Genomic DNA, 17,519 nt, shown 5'->3' with positions numbered 1-17,519 from the left:
AGTGCCTGGAATATAAGAAGTGTCAATAACGTCAGTTATTGTTAATATTGCTTTTCTAATATATGTGTATTTTAATATATTTAAAATATTTTATCTGCTTATATATGTGCTGTACCATTTCATTCTTATTTGTCTCTGTGTTTCCAGTGCCTGAAGTGAATAAAGATCTGCTGAATAAATGAAGAAATAAATGATAGAGAATAAATAGTACATAAATATCAGAAAGGAAAAATTGCTATAGAGCACTGGGGAAGGTATTATAGTGGTCTGGGCAGGTTTATTGGAGGAGATGGGAACTCAGCACAAACTTGTAGGGTAAATAAGCTTTTTACAGGGTTGAGGAACGGAAACAGTCATGGGGTATGAGGAATTGTGTGCTTACAGTTATAGAAGAGAAGGTTAGTACAAAAATATTTCAGGGACTAGACCCCTTTGACTAGAAAGGAAGATCTGGGAAGTGAAGAGGTGTAAGATAGGAAGGTAGTTTGGAAACAAATTGGGGAAGAGCCAAGAATCTCTATGAATGAAAAGAAAAGTGATTTTGTGGACAGAACCAAGGCCCAGAAATTTTGGAATAGCACCATGATTTGCCTCTTGACCTCACCACTCACTGGTTTTGTGACTTTAGGCAAATCACCTGCCCACCCTAGGCTTTTTTTTTTTATCGTAAAATACCTTATATAGTATAAAATACTGTATACCTTGGAGTACATTTGTGAGATTAGTGAAAATACACATAGAATGACCTTCAAAGGGTAAGTACATGATAAAAGCACCTGTTAGGCTGTTAAGCAGGTGGCGTTAAGTGTTCTTTTATACTGGAGGGTAGTATTTTAACAACAGTTGATTGTGGTGTAATTGTACTTTCAAAATTTATAGAGTGACAAAATCTAGGAAATGAACAGGCAAGTCTACCAGACATTGCCAATGCATGGAAATCATTGAATTCCTTGTTTTACTGGGAAGCAACAGAAGGTAATGGAAAAATTTCATATCCTGTGATTAAGACTTTGTAGTTTTAGAATTCTGCTTTAAAGCAGTCCATAGTTTCCTTTATAGAAGTAACTAGTTTGTCTTTAGTAACAGCCAGTACTTTCCTTCCTCAAAACCAACAATCAAAAGTCTTTCTTAGTAATGTCATATATTGAATTTTATCATGGTTAAATTTCTGTCTGTCAATAAAGGGAGTTGAAGAGATTCTGCATCTTTGCATCTTATTATTTTCTTTTGGTAAAATTTTAGCTAGAAGAATATTTATCATTATCACATCATTATTAACCACATCAAGGGAATATCAGTGCTTTTCAGAATACTGTTTTCCCTCTCATAGCTTTGGTTGTGATTTACCTTTTACAGACATAACCAACAGCTACTTGGCTCTCACCTGATATTGTTTGACCCTTTCCAAAATACAAGTTGATTGTGAATTTTCCCACTTCTGCTGTAATTGACTTAACTTTTGTTTTTCCAGACAAACAGTTTAGGAGGTCACTGGGCTTTCATTCCAAAAATGAAAACAGGTTAGGAGGATGTTTTTCTAAATGCATTTGTAAATGAAGTAAATTAACATAATTAACAATAGTATTGTGCAGGAGGAAGACTCAGAAAATTTGACAGATGTCTCTCATGAGCACTGAAGAAATTAGCTTTTAATTATGGGAGACTTGTCCCTCGGTTTTTGAGGAATGTAAAAAGGTAATTTAATTTTAACAAAAATATTTCCTTAGGAAATGTGCCTCAAATTTAAAACTATTTATTTACATATCTGACTCAAAGCAAATATCAAAAGAATGTTATAAAAATGATCTTCCCTTCAGATTTCCAGTTGGGTACCAGGATTTCCTTACTTCTTAAAAAAAAGAACACTCCCATCCAACAGAGGCAATATATAATGGTGATAATTATAACCTCTGGTTTTAGAATTAGACAGCTTAGGTTCATCTCTCAGCATCATTATTTACTATAATATGATCTCTGGCAAGTTACATAACTTGTCAGAAAATGGTAATTACCTCATAAAAATTTTGTGAAGATTAAAAAGATTTAGTAAATCGACTTCCCAGTAAGATACAATAGGTAGTGGCAAGCCATTACTCTTATATAGTAGCTAGAAAAAGGTGGATAAATTAGAGGAATCATATTTAAAATTAATTGGGGTCGGGCAATGGTGGCACAGTGGCAAAGTCCTTGCCTGCCTTTCTGGAGACCTGGGTTCGATTCCTGGTGCCTGCCCATGTTAAAAAAAAAAAAAAGATACTGGAAGACAGTGGAAACAAAAAGGACTATGTGAACTAACATTCCAAAGAGGGAAAAGCTCTTCCTGGGTGAGTTGGGATTGGTATTTTCTATCTTACAGCGATTTGCTGAGTTTGGGCATGGAATGAGGACCAGGCTTGCTAGAGGCAGATGTATACCAGGGGAAGGAGAAACCAGTATAGATTTTGACCACCATATGGCCTGAAAAGATGGTTTAAAATCTAGAGAAGCCCTAAATAAATGCACAGCCAGTATACCTGGAGGGATATTCATTGAGTGCTGAGTTGGGAGGTATGAGAGGTTGGGTGCTGGAAAGAAAGGGAAGAATGAAATATTCTGCAGTCACACAGTGCTTGGAAGAAAAATTCCCTCTGGAGGAAATGTCCTGCAATAAACACAAGACAGATCTTCTCCCTGAAGCATATGAAAACAAAAGTAGAATGAGTCTATCTAAAGCTGCTCTCCAGATTAATCAGAAGCTTAATTCCTGATTGGTTGAGATGAAAAAAATCCCATCATCTTATATGTCTTACAGAGGGCAAGGTAAATCTTCTCTGGGGAAAAATAACATCTGCTTCAGTGTTCTATGGTTCCTTTGCACATACTGTCTGGCATACAATAAAAAAATCAAGAAACATATGAAGAGGCAGGAAAATATTGTCAAGAATCAAGAGAAAGGCAAGACAATAACATAGATTAAATTATTCAAATATTGAATTTATTAGAAATGGGTTTTATTATACATATGTTAAAGAAAAAAGAAAAAAGTTTGCACAAAATGGACAAAGATATAGGAAATTTTAGCAGTCTATGTAAAATAATTAAATGGACATTTGAAAAATTTAATATCCAGTATTAAAAAAAATTGGATGGCTTGAGCAGCAAACAGGTCACAGCAGGAAGTAAGTTTAATGAATTCAAAGATAGGCCAGTAGAAAATATCCAGATTATGCACAGATGATAAAAAACAATGAAAATAATAGAAACAGAATGTAAGAAACATATAGGACAATATTGAAACAGTTAAATTTTGTATAGTATATGTAATGTCTCTGTCTCTCCCCCATGAGAAAAGAGAAGAGATAACATAGGGCAGAAACAATATTTGAAGAGATAAAGGCTGAAAATTTTCTGAAACTGATAAAATATATTAACCAACAAATTCAAATTGCTGAGAGAGCCACAGTCAGGATAGATAAAAAGAAAACCATACATACAAACATCATATTTAGATTTATGAGGGAAAAGTTAAAGAGAGAAATCTTGAAAGCATCCCCAAACAAGATGTTTGTAAAAAGCAATGACAAGACTAACAGCAGATGTGTCGACTGAAACTATGGAAGCAAGGAGACAATAGAAAGGCATCTTGCAAGTAATGAAAGAAAATTTAAGAATTGTATACACAGTGAAAAATATCCTCCAAAAATAAAGATGAAATAGGGATATTTTAAATCAATCAAAATCTGAGAGAATTAGTCCTTACCAGATGTGCACTATAAGAAATACTAAGAGTCCTTCAGATTGAAGTAAAAGGATCTCAGATGAATGGACTGACTTTTTAAAATAACCATAATAACAATGTATTGTGTGGTTTATAACATATATAGAAGTAAAGTACATGAAAACAGTACCACAAGTGTCAGGATTTGTTAATGGAGTTAAGCTTTTGTAAGGTTTGGAAAGTGGTAAGTACTAATTTAAAGTAACTGCAGTTAGTCAGGGTTGCATTTTAAAATCTCTAGGGTATTCAAATAAAATAAAAATGCAAAACAAAAATTAAAAATGAATAGAGGAGACATACTGGTTTAATTTTAAAATAACTTTATTAATGAGATAGTAGAAAAAAGTATAAAGGAACAATGAATAGGAGGGACAAACAGAAAACTTATAGCATGATGGTAGACTTATCACAAATATATCAGTAATTGTATTTATATGCAATAGGGCTAAACATTACAAATTTAAAGACAAATATTGTCAGACTGGATCTAAAAATCAATATATAACTAGCTATATGATATTTATAACAAAAACCATTTAAATAATTGAAAGAGAAATGACAGAAAAATATATACCATGTGAACACTAAGTACAAGAAAGTTAGTATGGTAAAAAGAAAAACTAGAGAATGGGGAAAAATTGGGGAACCATATGTCTGATAAGGGTTTAGGATCAGAATATATAAAGAAATCCTATAACACAACAGCAAAAAGACAAACAACCCAATTAAAACTGGGCAAAAGACTTGAAGAGACATTTCTCCAAAGAAGATATACAAATGGCTAGTAAGCACATGAAAAATGTTCAACATCATTAGTCATTAGGAAAATGAGAACCAAAACCAAAATGAGATACCATTTTTCACCCAGTACAAGGGCTACAAAAAATGGAAGTTAACAAGTGTTGGAAGGGATGTAGAGAAACAGGAAGACATACATTGTTGGTGAGAATGTAAAGTGGTACAGCCTCTTGGAAAACAGTTTGGTAGTTGCTTAGAAAGTTAAGTATAGAATTATCATGTGACTTGGAAATCCCACTTTCAAGTTTATACCGACAAGAATTTGAAAGCAGGGGCTTGAACAGATATTTGCATACCCATGTTCACAGCAGCATTATTCACAATTGACAAAAGGTGGAATCAACCCAAATATCCATCAATGGAAGAATGGATAAACAAAATGTGGTATTTATATACAGTGGAAGATTATTCAGCTGTAAAATGATTGAAGTTCAGATATGTGCTACAAAATGGATGAATGTTGAAGACATCATGTTAAGTGAAATAAGCCAGACACAAAAGGACAAATACTGTATGATCTCACTTATATGAAATAAGTAAAGTAAGCAAATTCAGAGCCAGAAACTAGAATTCAGGCTATAAAGGGCTGGGGTGGGGATGGTGATTGGGGAGTTAATGCTTATTGGGTGCAGAGTTTCTATTTGGAATGATGGAAGTTATGGTAATGGATGGTGATGATGGTAGCACAACATTATGAATGTAATAACAACACTGAATTGTATATTTGAAAGTGGTTAAATGGAGCACTTTAGATTTTATATATGTTACCAGATAAAAATAAGAATAAAAAACTTGGAACTGTACAACACAGTGAACCCTAATGTAAACTATGGACTATAGTTAATAGTATAATTATAATAACATTGTTTCATCAATTGTAACAAAGTTACTATACTGATGCAAAATGTTAAAAATAGGGAAAAACTGCATGTGTTTGTGGGGAGGGGTGTCTGGGAATTATGTACTTTCTGAATGAATTTTCTGTAAACCTACAACTGCTCTAATGATAAAAAAAGAAAGTGTGACTGTATTAATATTTGGCTAAATATACTTGCAGCAAGAATTATTACTATAAAGGATATATCTTAGTGATAAAAGATCACTAACATAACCTTTATTTGTAATGAGAGGATACTGTGAGGAACTTTATGCTAATACATTAGACAATGCAGATAAAATGGACAACTTCCTAGAAAGGCATGAACAACCAACACTGACTTGAGAAGAAATAGACGACCTCAACAAATCAATCACAAGTAAAGAAACCTAATTAGTCATTAAGAAGCTCCCCCAAAAGAAAAGTCCAGGACCAGATGGCTTCATATGTGAATTCTACCAAACATTCAAGAAAGAATTAGTAACAATCCTGCTCAAACTTTTCAAAAAATTTGAAGAGGAGGGAAGGCTACCTAACTCATTCTATGAAGCCAACATTACCCTCATACGAAAGCCAGACAAAGATATTACAAGAAAACTATAGACCAATCTCTCTAATGAACATAGATGCAGAAATCCTCAACAAAATTCTTGCAGATTGAATCCAGCAACACGTTAAAAGAATTATACACCATGACCAAGTAGGATTCATCCCAGGTATGCAAGGATGGTTCAACATAAGAAAACCAATTAATGTAATATAACATATCAACAAATCAAAGCAGAAAAACCACATGGTCATCTTGATTGATGCAGAAAAGGCATTTGACAAAATTCAACGTCCTTTCTTGTTGATAACACTTCAAAGGATAGGAATAGAAGGGAACTTCCTCAACATGATAAAAGGAATATATGAAAAACCCACAGCTAACATCATCCTCAATGGGGAAAATCTGAAAACTTTCCCCCTAAGATCAGGAACAAGACAAGGATGTCTATTATCACCACTGTTATTCAACATTGTGTTGGAAATTCTAGCCAGAGCAATTAGACAAGAAAAAGAAATAAAAGGCATCAAAATTGGAAAGGAAGAAGTAAAACACTCGCTATTTGCAGATGATATGATACTATATATTGAAAACCCTGAAAAATCCAGAGCAAAACTACTAGAGCTAATAAGTGAGTACAGTAAAGTGACAGGTTTCTATTCATTAATAATGAACAATCTCAGGAGGAAATCAAGAAAAAAATTCCATTTAAAATTGCAGCCAAAAGAATAAAATATTTAGGAATAAATTTAATGAAGGATACAAAAGACCTATACAAAGAAAACTACAAGAAATTGCTAAAAGAAATCACAGAAGACCTATTAAAAAAAAGATCACTAACAAGGGATAACAATACTAAATGTGTATACATCTAATACTATAGCTTCAAAATATGTGAAGCAAAATATTGAAAGAAAAAGAGGAAAAACAGATGAATCCACAACCATAGTTGGAGACTTTGACATACCTCTTTCTGTAATTGATAGAAAAAGAGGATTAAAAAAATCAATAAGGATATAGAATATTTGAACAACCTGACTTGACCAAAAGAATACATATTCAAAAACACTTCACTAAAATAAAACTTCTTTATTTGGCTAAGTACACATGGCACATTTACCAAAAGAGACCCTATTCTGGGTCATAAAACAAGTATCAAGAAATTTTGAAAGGATTGAGATTCATATAGAATATGTTTTTTTTTTTATTAATTAAAAAAAGAATTAACAAAACAATTAGAAATCATTCCAATCTACATGTACAATCAGTAATTCTTAATAACATCACATAGTTGCATATTCATCATTTCTTCGTACATTTGCATCGATTTAGAAAAAGAAATAAAAAGACAACAGAATAAGAATTAAAACAATAATAGAAAGAAAAAAAACAAAAAAAACAAAAACAAAAAACCTATACCTCACATGCAGCTTCATTCAGTGTTTTAACATAATTGCATTACAATTGGGTAGTATTGTGCTGTCCATTTCTGAGTTTTTATATCCAGTCCCGTTGTACAGTCTGTATCCCTTCATCTCCAATTATCCCTTCTCTTTTTTTTTTTTTTAATTAACGGAAAAAAAGAAATTAACCCAACATTTAGAGATCATACCATTCTACACATGCAATCATTAATTCTTAACATCATCACATAGATGCATGATCATCATTTCTTAGTACATTTGCATTGGTTTAGAAGAACTAGCAACATAACCGAAAAAGATATAGAATGTTAATATAGAGAAAAAAATAAAAGTAATAATAGTAAAATCAAAACAAAACAAAACAAAACAAAACAAAAACCTATAGCTCAGATGCAGCTTCATTCAGTGTTTTAACATGATTACTTTACAATTAGGTATTATTGTGCTGTCCATTTTTGAGTTTTTGTATCTAGTCCTGTTGCACAGTCTGTATCCCTTCAGCTTCAATTACCCATTGTCTTACCCTGTTTCTAACTCCTGCTGAACTCTGTTACCAATGACATATTTCAAGTTTATTCTCGAATGTCCGTTCACATCAGTGGGACCATACAGTATTTGTCCTTTAGTTTTTGGCTGGATTCACTCAGCATAATATTCTCTAGGTCCATCCATGTTATTACATGGTTCATAAGTTTATCTTGTCTTAAAGCTGCATAATATTCCATCGTATGTATATACCACAGTTTGTTTAGCCACTCTTCTGTTGATGGAGATTTTGGCTGTTTCCATCTCTTTGCAATTGTAAATAATGCTGCTATAAACATTGGTGTGCAAGTGTCCGTTTGTGTCTTTGCCCTTAAGTCCTTTGAGTAGATACCTAGCAATGGTATTGCTGGGTCGTATGGCAATTCTATATTCAGCTTTTTGAGGAACCGCCAAACTGCCTTCCACAGTGGTTGCACCCTTTGACATTCCCACCAACAGTGGATAAGTGTGCCTCTTTCTCCGCATCCTCTCCAGCACTTGTCATTTTCTGTTTTGTTGATAATGGCCATTCTGGTGGGTGTGAGATGATATCTCATTGTGGTTTTGATTTGCATTTCTCTAATGGCCAGGGACATTGAGCATCTCTTCATGTGCCTCTTGGCCATCCGTATTTCCTCTTCTGAGAGGTGTCTGTTCAAGTCTTTTTCCCATTTTGTAATTGGGTTGGCTGTCTTTTTGTTGTTGAGATGAACAATCTCTTTATAAATTCTGGATACTAGACCTTTATCTGATATATCATTTCCAAATATTGTCTCCCATTGTGAAGGCTGTCTTTCTACTTTCTTGATGAAGTTCTTTGATGCACAAAAGTGTTTAATTTTGAGGAGTTCCCATTTATTTATTTCCTTCTTCAGTGCTCTTGCTTTAGGTTTAAGGTCCATAAAACCGCCTCCAGTTGTAAGATCCATAAGATATCTCCCAACATTTTCCTCTAACTGTTTTATGGTCTTAGACCTAATGTTTAGATCTTTGATCCATTTTGAGTTAACTTTTGTATAGGGTGTGAGATACAGGTCCTCTTTCATTCTTTTGCATATGGATATCCAGTTCTCTAGGCACCATTTATTGAAGAGACTGCTCTGTCCCAGGTGAGTTGGCTTGACTGCCTTATCAAAGATCAAATGTCCATAGATGAGAGGGTCTATATCTGAGCACTCTATTCGATTCCATTGGTCGATATATCTATCTTTATGCCAATACCATGCTGTTTTGACCACTGTGGCTTCATAATATGCCTTAAAGTCAGGCAGCGCGAGACCTCCAGCTTCGTTTTTTTTCCTCAAGATGTTTTTAGCAATTCGGGGCACCCTGCCCTTCCAGATAAATTTGCTTATTGGTTTTTCTATTTCTGAAAAATAAGTTGTTGGGATTTTGATTGGTATTGCATTGAATCTGTAAATCAATTTAGGTAGGATTGACATCTTAACTATATTTAGTCTTCCAATCCATGAACACGGTATGCCCTTCCATCTATTTAGGTCTTCTGTGATTTCTTTTAGCAGTTTTTTGTAGTTTTCTTTATATAGGTTTTTTGTCTCTTTAGTTAAATTTATTCCTAGGTATTTTATTCTTTTAGTTGCAATTGTAAATGGGATTCATTTCTTGATTTCCCCCTCAGCTTGTTCATTACTAGTGTATAGAAATGCTACAGATTTTTGAATGTTGATCTTGTAACCTGCTACTTTGCTGTACTCATTTATTAGCTCTAGTAGTTTTGTTGTGGATTTTTCCGGGTTTTCGACGTATAGTATCATATCGTCTGCAAACAGTGATAGTTTTACTTCTTCCTTTCCAATTTTGATGCCTTGTATTTCTTTTTCTTGTCTAATTGCTCTGGCTAGAACCTCCAACACAATGTTGAATAATAGTGGTGATAGTGGACATCCTTGTCTTGTTCCTGATCTTAGGGGGAAAGTTTTCAATTTTTCCCCATTGAGGATGATATTAGCTGTGGGTTTTTCATATATTCCCTCTATCATTTTAAGGAAGTTCCCTTGTATTCCTATCTTTTGAAGTGTTTTCAACAGGAAAGGATGTTGAATCTTGTCGAATGCCTTCTCTGCATCAATTGAGGTGATCATGTGATTTTTCTGCTTTGATTTGTTGATATGGTGTATTACATTGATTGATTTTCTTATGTTGAACCATCCTTGCATACCTGGGATGAATCCTACTTGGTCATGATGTATAATTCTTTTAATGTGTTGTTGGATACGATTTGCTAGAATTTTATTGAGGATTTTTGCATCTGTATTCATTAGAGAGATTGGTCTGTAGTTTTCTTTTTTTGTAATATCTTTGCCTGGTTTTGGTATGAGGGTGATGTTGGCTTCATAGAATGAATTAGGTAGTTTTCCCTCCACTTCGATTTTTTTGAAGAGTTTGAAGAGAATTGGTACTAATTCTTTCTGGAACGTTTGGTAGAATTCACATGTGAAGCCATCTGGTCCTGGACTTTTCTTTTTAGGAAGCTTTTGAATGACTAATTCAATTTCTTTACTTGTGATTGGTTTGTTGAGGTCATCTATGTCTTCTTGAGTCAAAGTTGGTTGTTCATGTCTTTCCAGGAACCCGTCCATTTCCTCTAAATTGTTGTATTTATTAGCGTAAAGTTGTTCATAGTATCCTGTTATTACCTCCTTTATTTCTGTGAGGTCAGTAGTTATGTCTCCTCTTCCATTTCTGATCTTATTTATTTGCATCCTCTCTCTTCTTCTTTTTGTCAATCTTGCTAAGGGCCCATCAATCTTATTGATTTTCTCGTAGAACCAACTTCTGGCCTTATTGATTTTCTCTATTGTTTTCATGTTTTCAATTTCATTTATTTGTGCTCTAATCTTTGTTATTTCTTTCCTTTTGCTTGCTTTGGGGTTAGCTTGCTGTTCTTTCTCCAGTTCTTCCAAATGGATAGTTAATTCCTGAATTTTTGCCTTTTCTTCTTTTCTGATATAGGCATTTAGAGCAATAAATTTCCCTCTTAGCACTGCCTTTGCTGCGTCCCATAAGTTTTGATATGTCGTGTTTTCATTTTCATTCGCCTCGAGGTATTTGCTAATTTCTCTTGCAATTTCTTCTTTGACCCAGTCGTTGTTTAGGAGTGTGTTGTTGAGCCTCCACGTATTTGTGAATTTTCTGGCACTCTGCCTATTATTGATTTCCAACATCATTCCTTTATGGTCCGAGAAAGTGTTGTGTAAGATTTCAATCTTTTTAAATTTGTTGAGACTTGCTTTGTGACCCAGCATATGGTCTATCTTTGAGAATGATCCATGAGCACTTGAGAAAAAGGTGTATCCTGCTGTTGTGGGATGTAATGTCGTATAAATGTCTATTAAGTCTAGTTCATTTATAGTAATATTCAGATTCTCTATTTCTTTGTTGATCCTCTGTCTAGATGTTCTGTCCCTTGATGAGAGTGGTGAGTTGAAGTCTCCAACTATTATGGTATATGAGTCTATTTCCCTTTTCAGTGTTTGCAGTATATTCCTCACGTATTTTGGGGCATTCTGATTCGGTGCGTAAATATTTATGATTGTTATGTCTTCTTGTTTAATTGTTCCTTTTATTAGTATATAGTGTCCTTCTTTGTCTCTTTTAACTGTTTTACATTTGAAGTCTAATTTGTTGGATATTAGTATAGCCACTCCTGCTCTTTTCTGGTTGTTATTTGCATGAAATATCTTTTCCCAACCTTTCACTTTCAACCTATGTTTATCTTTGGGTCTAAGATGTGTTTCCTGTAGACAGCATATAGAAGGATCCTGTTTTTTAATCCATTCTGCCAATCTATGTCTTTTGATTGGGGAATTCAGTCCATTGACATTTAGTGTTATTACTGTTTGGATAATATTTTCCTCTACCATTTTGCCTTTTGTATTATATATATCATATCTGATTTTCCTTCTTTCTACACTCTTTTCCATATCTCTCTCTTCTGTCTTTTTGTATCTGACTCTAGTGCTCCCTTTAGTATTTCTTGCAGAGCTGGTCTCTTGGTCACAAATTCTTTCAGTGACTTTTTGTCTGAGAATGTTTTAATTTCTCCCTCATTTTTGAAGGATAATTTTGCTGGATATAGGAGTCTTGGTTGGCAGTTTTTCTCTTTTAGTATTTTAAAGATATCATCCCACTGTCTTCTAGCTTCCATGGTTTCTGCTGAGAAATCTACACAAAGTCTTATTGGGTTTCCCTTGTATGTAATGGATTGTTTTTCTCTTGCTGCTTTCAAGATCTTCTCTTTCTCTTTGACCTCTGACATTCTAACTAGTAAGTGTCTTGGAGAACGCCTATTTGGGTCTAATCTCTTTGGGGTGCGCTGCACTTCTTGGATCTGTAATTTTAGGTCTTTCATAAGAGTTGGGAAATTTTCAGTGATAATTTCTTCCATTAGTTTTTCTCCTCCTTTTCCCTTCTCTTCTCCTTCTGGGACACCCACAACACGTATATTTGTGCGGTTCATATTGTCCTTGAGTTCCCTGATACCCTGTTCAAATTTTTCCATTCTTTTCCCTATAGTTTCTGTTTCTTTTTGGAATTCAGATGTTCCATCCTCCAAATCACTAATTCTATCTTCTGTCTCTTTAAATCTATCATTGTAGCTATCCATTATTTTTTCTATGTTTGCTACTTTATCCTTCACTTCCATAAGTTCTGCGATTTGTTTTTTCAGTTTTTCTATTTCTTCTTTATGTTCAGCCCATGTCCTCTTCATGTCCTCCCTCAATTTATCGATTTCATTTTTGAAGAGGTTTTCCATTTCTGTTCGTATATTCAGCATTAGTTGTCTCAGCTCTTGTGTCTCATTTGAGCTATTGGTTTGTTCCTTTGACTGAGCCATATTCTCAATCTTTTGAGCGTGGACAGTTATCTTCTGCTGCTGGCGTCTGGGCATTTATTCAGATTTCTCTTGGTGTTGGACCCAGCAAGGTTGTAATATTTTTCTGTGAAATCTCTGGGTTCTGTTTTTCTTATCCTGCCCAGTAGGTGGCGCTCGTAGCACACGTTTGTCTGCGGGTCCCACCAGTAAAAGGTGCTGTGGGACCTTAAACTTTGGAAAACTCTCGCCGTCCTGGGGGTTCGCTAGCTGAAGCGGCTTGAGCTGGCCCGGTGTCCGAACGCAGGGAGGGTGTCCGAACGCAGGGAGGGTTGCTGGTCGCCACAGCCAAGGAAAGAGCCCGTCCGAATTTCCTAGTCGGCCCGGGGCAACAAGCGTGGCGGGAGGGCGCCAGCGGCAGCGGCCCGCCCGAGAGAGTGCACGTTCCCCGGGAGTCACGGGGTCACTGTTCTCCGCGGCCTGGGGGTTTCCGATCCAATTCTCTCAGTTGGTCCGGGGGCTGCGCGTGGTGTGGGCGCCAGTTGCCTTGGTTTCAGGGGACCGCCTCTCCAATTCTCCCAGCCGGCCCGGGAAGGGGGAAGGGAGTAACTCCGGCCGCTTGCCACCCCGCCCGGTAAGGCCCGCGCGCCTCGGCGATCTCACCCGAGCTGCTTCTCTCAGCCAGCCAGCCGTTCCAGGATGGGGTACGCTGTCTTTTTTATCTCTGTTGTGGCTTTGGGCGCTTTCTGTATCGTTTCTACTCCCCTAGTAGGTGTCCTGGAGAAGAAACTAAGATCCGTGCGTCTTACTAAGCCGCCATCTTCCAGGAAGTCCAGAATATGTTTTATGGCCCCAGCAGAATTTAATTAAAAGCTAATAAAGGAAAAATAATTAGTAACTCTCAAATGTTTGAAAATTAAACAACCTACTTCCAAAATAATTCTATGGGTCAAATAAATCAGAATACATATTAGAAAATAGTTTAAACAAAACAAAAATAGGTATGGAACATATCAAGACTTTTTGGATTTATCTAAAGCAGTTTGTAGAGCGAAAATTTATAGCTTCAGATGCTTCTGAAAATCAATGATTATACATAGCAAGAAGTAAAAGACAAAATTAAATACAATGAAAAGAAGAATAAAATGATAAAAGAAGAAATTAATGAAATAGAAATCAAACATATCACAGAGAAAATCTACAAAATATTTGGTTTTTTTATAAAGGTTGATAAAATTGATAAATCCCAGACAAGACCAATTAAAAAAAAAAAGAGAGAGAAAACACAAATTAGCAAAATCAGGAATGAAAAACAGGGCATCACTAAAGCTAATAAATTTGAAAATTTAAAGGAATGAATGAATTTCTTAAAAAGTAATAGTTTACCAAAGCCAATATAAGAAGAAACAGAAGATCTATAAAAAATAAGAAATGTAAGAAAAATATATAGCTAATAAAATAATTGAGCTTCTAATTAAAAATCTCACAAAATGAAAACTTGAGGCTATAATGATTTCATGGTGAATTATCCTAAACATCTAAGGAAGAAAAATACCAATCTTACACAATTTATTCCAGAAAAGAGAAAAGATAATACTTCTCAATTCGTTTTTCACTTTTTTTTTTTTTTGCATGGGCAGGCACCAGGAATCAAACCCAGGTCTCTGGTATGGTAAGCAAGAACTCTGCCACTGAGCCACCATTGCACCATCCCCAAGTTGTTTTATAAATCACCATAACCCTCATACAAAATCTTGAAGGAGACATTATAAGAACTATTGCAAGCTAACATCTCTCATAAACAAAGACACAAAATATTAGACAAAATATCAAATCACATCCCATAGTATATAAAGAAGATACTCTTATCATATCAAGGGGGGTTATTTGAAGAGTGTAAGTTTGGGTTGACATTCAAAAGTCAACCAGTGTAATTCTGTACATAAACCAAATAAAAGAGAAAAAGCATATAGACAGCTCAAAAGATGCAAAAAAAAAAAAAGCATTTGGCATAATTCAACACACAGTTATTTAATTTTCAGCAGTCTAAAAGTAGAAGAGAACTTACTTCTTTAATCTGATGAGAGTGAAAAAAAGCAAATCCACCCGAGGCTAACATCATCCTTAATGGTAGGAACATTTTCCAGGTGAAGTCAGGAGCAAGCCCAGATTGTATCCTACCACCACTTTTACAGTTAATGTCATGCATAATAGAATGACAACTTTTCCCCTGAATTTGAAAATGAAACACTGCTCTATAGCATCACAACTCTTTTTCAATATTGTATGAGCGTCCTCGCTAGAGCGATAATAAAAAAGTTAGAAAGAAATGAAAGATATATAAATTGGAAAAGAAAAAGTAAAATAGTCTTTAGTCACAAATCATATTACACATGTAGAAAATCTGAAGACTCTATAAATGAATTTAGCAAGGACACTGGGATACAGCATATGAGGGCAATATATAAAAATCAATTTTATTTTGAATGGGATATAAGGTCAACATAAAAACTAATTTTATTTTTGGTATATTAGCAATAAATATTAGGAAGTTGAAGTTAAAATCCCATTTACAAAGAGTCAATAACATCAAGTACTTAAGCACAGCAGTAACAACATAGGTTACTGAGCAAGATCTCCACACTGAAATCTGCAAAACATTAGCGAGAGATGAGAAAGGATAAACAGAGAGACATACAATGTAGAAGATTGAAAGTTTCAATGCTTTTAAGGTGTTATTTTTCACCAAATTTACCTATAGATTTAAGGCAATTCAGATAAAAATCCCAACAGGTTATTTTTTTCCGTGTGTGTGTGTGTGTGTGTGTGTGTGTGTGTGTGTGTGGTAAATTGACAAGTTGATTCTAAAATTCAGGTGGAAAAGTTGAGGACCTAAACAAGCCAAGACAATCTGAATGAAGAACAAAAATTGGTGGGCAATCGTTAGCAGATTTCAAGATTGACAATAAAGGTAAAGTAAGTCAGTTTTGCTGGTAGAAGGAGAAGGACATAGACCAGGGAAATAGAACGGGGAGTCTAAAAATAGATCCACAGAAAGATGGTCACTTGATTTACAACAAAGGCACTATTCCAGGCCAGTGCGTAGAGAATGGTCTTTTCCATATGTGGTTCTGGAACATCTAGATATCTATGGAAAAAAATTAACTTTGAACCTACCTCATATCACACACAAATAGAATATAAAACAAAATGAGAAAGGTAAAACAAAAATGTTTCTAACAGGAAACATGGGAGAATAGGTCCATGACCTTGAGGTAGATGAAGGTTTCTTAAGCAGGTCACAAAAGGGCTAATAAGAAATCAATAAATTATATTTAATTAACATTAAGAGATTAGGAATATAAGCTCCCAACTGGGGGGAAGGTATTAAAACTACATATACCCAACAAAGGACTCATATGTAAAATAAACAAAGTGCCTATAGATCGCTAAGAAAGGGACAAAGAACCTAATAAATTGACTGTGACTATAAATTGACTATTGAAATGGCACTTCACAAAAGGATAGCCAAAGGGCCAATAAAAATATGAAAAGTTGTGCAATATCATGTCAATAAGGAAATGCAAATTAAAACTAACTGAAATAGCACTACACTACCACAAAAATGGTTAAAATCGAAAACACTATCAATGACAAATTATGGCAAAGAAGTAGAGCTGTAAATTACTACAAACACTTTGGAAAACTGTTTCGTTGTCTATTAAAGCAAGACATATGCTCACCCAATGACCCAACAATTTGATTCCTAATTATCCACATATTATAGAGCATACATGTCTGCCAAATGCTCATAGCAGCTTTATTTATAATAGTTAAAGACTGGAAAGAACACAAATATTCATTCACAGGAGAAGGAATAAATAGGGTTATATCAGACAATGGAGTACTATGCAGCAATAAAAAAGAATGACCTACTGATATGTATGATTTGGATGACTCAGACATTCTTTTGAGTAAAAGCTATACATAAAAAAGTACATTTCATTTATGTATAGTTTGAGAATAGATAATATTAATTTGTGAAAGAGGTTAGAATAGTGGTTGTATCTGAGGGGTGGGGCATGGTTAGTGGTTATTGTCTGGAGAGGCGCAAAAAAGGAACTTTTGTATGCTAGAACTTTTCTATATCTTAATCTGGATGGTGGCCATATATACATACTAGTTTATATGTTATATGTATTAGTTGATCTGCGTTGTTCGGATTAGTGTCCTTTACTGAATGCATGCTATACTTCAATAAGAAAGTAAAACCGAGAGAATATAATGACTTAAAATTCTGTCTGTATCATAGTAAGCTCTCAGGAAAAGATACTTTTACTGATATATCTCTTCTCCTCTCCTTCCTTAACACTGATCCCCTTTTCTTTTCTTTCAATGCAGCTTCTGAAATAAAACCTTAGGAACTCTTCCTCTTCTACAAGTCTGAGCACCGAGGTTGCCTTCCCTGAATACCTTCCTTGACTCCCTCCAGTTGTTATGGACTCCCTTTGCAGTGCTCCCAGCATTTAGTAATTAAATATGTATTAAGCAGATACTATGTTCTGTGTGCTATGTACACATACACCAGGCAAGAGAGACCTGCTTTTCTGTGACTCACATTTTAGTGAGGAAGAGAGACATTTGACAACTCACTTTAGGAACATAGGTAGGCTGCTATGATAGAGAAAGTAATGGTGCCTCCAGCCACACGGAGCAGGAAGAACTAACTGATTCTGGGGCTGAGGGAAGGCTTCCTT

At 34.9% G+C, this 17,519-nt stretch overlaps 1 long non-coding RNA gene across 1 annotated transcript; it reads left to right on the top strand.

The window, feature by feature from the left end:
• The first annotated feature begins 1,189 nt into the window (after positions 1-1,189).
• On the top strand, positions 1,190-17,302 carry LOC143651670 (uncharacterized). The gene is made up of 3 exons (XR_013160122.1): positions 1,190-1,520; positions 15,638-15,733; positions 17,164-17,302. It is a non-coding gene; the product is annotated as an uncharacterized LOC143651670 (long non-coding RNA).
• The last annotated feature ends 217 nt before the right edge of the window (positions 17,303-17,519 follow it).

Source organism: Tamandua tetradactyla, chromosome 12, assembly GCF_023851605.1.
Source record: "Tamandua tetradactyla isolate mTamTet1 chromosome 12, mTamTet1.pri, whole genome shotgun sequence".
In the NCBI taxonomy this organism is placed as follows: domain Eukaryota; kingdom Metazoa; phylum Chordata; class Mammalia; order Pilosa; family Myrmecophagidae; genus Tamandua; species Tamandua tetradactyla.
This window is presented reverse-complemented; position numbering and strand designations above follow the sequence as displayed.